Here is a 3,512-nt window from a genome sequence, read left to right on the forward strand (position 1 = left end):
CGTTTTGTTATGGGAGTTCAATTCTGCACTGGAAGTAAGAACTTTTGTGGATTGAGATCCCTGCAGCTTCGTGCTATCTTCAGTACATCTGTTTGTTCATTCATGTTGTCACCTTTGCTCACCAGATGCTTCAGCTGTTCTCATAATGTTGTGTTGCACGCTGACAAAATAACTGCCTCTGCCTACATCACTAGTTTGACTCCATCAGTTGGCGAGACAAAAGGAAGCTTTATTATTCAGTATAGGCTTATCCATAGCTCATTGCCTTAATCATTCTGCACTTATGGTTTGGCTCCAAATAATAACAATTCATTAGACATACTATATGCATGTGGTTGTCGAATGTATTTCTTGGTCGCTACAAACCATCAAAAGGAATGACTTTTGAGGAGCCGGATTTAGTGGTTCGTTTGTGTGTCTGGCAACTTTTGCTGCATTGTCTTCATTTGCCATACCAGCGTGCAAGGCCAGAGAGTGCGCACGGAATTCGTGGCACACATGGCTTGTGAAGCCCATCTATGCACTGCACGTGCCAACTGATCAGCCAGCTGAAGGCCCAAGAGTGTTGCATTACTTTCAAAACTTTCAAAGGAAATGCTTGCTTTTGTGTTTTATTAGTGGCTTGGCAGTTTCACCCATGCAGCAGGCCTGTTTTTTTCATGGTTTCAACGGGATTCGCATGGCACAGGATCCGTTGCCAGGACCATACGCCTCTAAAGAAAGTGAAGTGTCAGGTCAGGGGACGCCTGTGCCCATTTGAAAACGGGTGGGTAACCGATGGCAGTGCAGTTTTCAACTCACGACCTCCTACAGCCGAGCTGGACGCACACATTTCCGAAGTGCATCAACTGAATTCGTTGGGTAACACTGACATCCTTCCAACCTCCATGCTACACGTGCAAAGTAGCAGCAGAGAGGCTTCCGTCACTGCATGTTGTCACATGGAGCTCACAGTGAACTTCTCTGTCATCTCAATAATGCGTTAACTGTAGAACGAGGAGGTGCAATTCTCTGGAAGAACTTAAGCGGTTTTCCGTGCGAATTGGAACCAGCGCAAGCTGGCCAACAGACCAACGTACCAATGCCTCAACTATTGTGCATTGCTGTCGTGACAGGCCGGCCTGCAGGCATTAGCAGTTTGTGAAAGGATGTTGTGTTTTATGCTAGCACACTTGTATAGTTTGGCCAAAGCTGCTTGTTTCTAGTTCAAATCTCTAAGCATTCTCACGTGTGGGAAGTTTTGGTTACTCCGCAACTGGTTATACTTTGTCCTAAGTGATGTACAATCACTGCCGCCTCAGCTGCCATACATTATTTTCATGATTGGCCAGCACACAAACACCACCAAATCACCAAGTGTTCTGTGTAGTCAGCACTGCAAATTTTGCCTCCAGGGCACCTGACAGTTATGTGAACATAAGCTGGTAGTAGCTCCAAGTGGAATTCACATTGCTGCTATATGTAAGTGCACTTGAGTTGGCACCAGATAAATAAGAACTAAATCCTTGAACTGCCTGCATGTAATTACAATTTCAATGTAAATATATCAGACAGAAATCTGTCTGGCTGTGTGCAGTAAAATAAAACAAGTAAAAAAAAAACTTCCCCATGCAAGTTTTGCAAGGGAGAGCCTCAATGTTTCAAGATAGCTTCAGCTTCTTTTTCAGGGGTCACTGTTTCTTTTGAGAACTTGCCTGGAGAAATTTTACATGGTTCTGTGATGCGCATCACTCCGACGATTGGTGCACTGTCACTGCATGATATCCAGTGATCAAGAGTTCCCACAAACAAGCTCGCACCCTCACACTCCAGCTGACATAAAATATTTCATACCGTGCTGCCGCAGTGAAATTGGTCAGATGCAGCACCACTGCGAAAGTTTTCAGCAAAAGGTACGAACTCCGCTGTCTACAGCACAGCTGCCGCCAATAACCGACTCATCAAGCAAACTACTATAACTACAAATTTTTAAAGGCTGCCTACTTCGTTTAGTATATAATATACGGAGTGAACTTCCTTTTCTTTTTTCAATATGTAACTGCATAAAGCATAATCAACTATTACAGCACACGAGCAACGAGCAATATGCTGCTTGTGTTTAAATTAAGCGTAGTCCAAAACACTCTGAACACGTTAGACTTTAGGTAACAGTCATCTGAGGCCCTGTGGTTTGAACGTTGGACCAATGTGATTTCTTTCTTTTTTGAGATCATTATATATGTTACCGGTTCATACATAAATGACACATTGTAGAACTAACAAGTACTGCACACTTACCAGGCAAAAACACTGTTTAAAATACTTCTTTTGCCAGGATAAAAAAAATCTCGTGTTTTTAAAAAAACAAATAATTCAACATTTTTGCCTATTTCTACCTATTTTTTTTATGCAAAGATGTACTACAATTATGCTATGGCCTGTAGCAACACTGCTCGGTCACGCCTTGATGATGCATGAGATAAGACTGACTGGAAACCAGTGACCAGGGAAATATTCACGTTTACTTCTCAGACCAGAGGATATACACAAAGCAGCTCAGCAGGAACATTAGTGTGCCTATAGTGCGCATGCGTGCAGCACTCTTGCCAGCAACCGAAGGCAGAATGCTGCAGCGTTGTTGGTGCGTCCACTCCGTTTCGTCAGTCATTTTTGTCATTGAGAAAGACAACTGGCAGGGAGCATTAAGCCAGCCTTGGCAAGCCAACTCCCCGTGAAACTGTTTCCTTCACATTTTTTTCCGTTGAAAAGTCGGGCCAACACGTGACCGCATGAGTGTGAGCATACTGGCATAGAACGTTAGGTTTCCAGTAGTATTGTGCACTTGTTCCGCCGCACGTTCTGATGTGACGATCACGTGTTGGGCCGATGCGTTTGGCTTCAGTTGTGCTGCGCAATGATCCCTTCTTTTCTTCATCCATGGTTTCGGAGGCAGACGGCACAGCACAACGTACGGCGCCAAAGGCACGAATGCACCTCAAGTGTTTGTGTAATTTATAAAAAAAGATCATGTACAGGACCGAACCACTGATAATCATTGTCAAGGACAGCTTTAGCCTCTTTCAATTCCTCTAAACTTCTGTTCAGCGGCATTTCATATAACCCACCTGAAGAGTGATGAACCCAGTACAAACGCACAACACAGCTAGAAAGAGAGTAGTGCGATACGCAGTCTTTGGGAATTGACCCAGTTTTTATCAAAAATTATGGGGCCAATGATAGTGCTGCCGTAAATTCCACACCACACATTAACCGACCACTGATATTGGTGATGTGTCTTCAAAACCCAGTGAGGGTTTTTGTCGCTCCAATAGTAAGCGTTGTAGATGTTAACTTGGTCATTACTTGAGAAGGTAGCTTCATCGGTCCATAGTTTTGTCCCCATGTGATTTATCCGCTGTTATTTGAGCCCTAAGGTTTAAAGTAAAGCATCATCGTTCAGTTCGAAAACTACTGACAGGTCATTGTACAAAGGCAAAATTGTAGCAGCCGTCATCGCCTTTTATCGTTCCCAC

Source organism: Dermacentor variabilis, chromosome 5 (genome assembly GCF_050947875.1).
Source record: "Dermacentor variabilis isolate Ectoservices chromosome 5, ASM5094787v1, whole genome shotgun sequence".
In the NCBI taxonomy this organism is placed as follows: Eukaryota; Metazoa; Arthropoda; class Arachnida; order Ixodida; family Ixodidae; genus Dermacentor; species Dermacentor variabilis.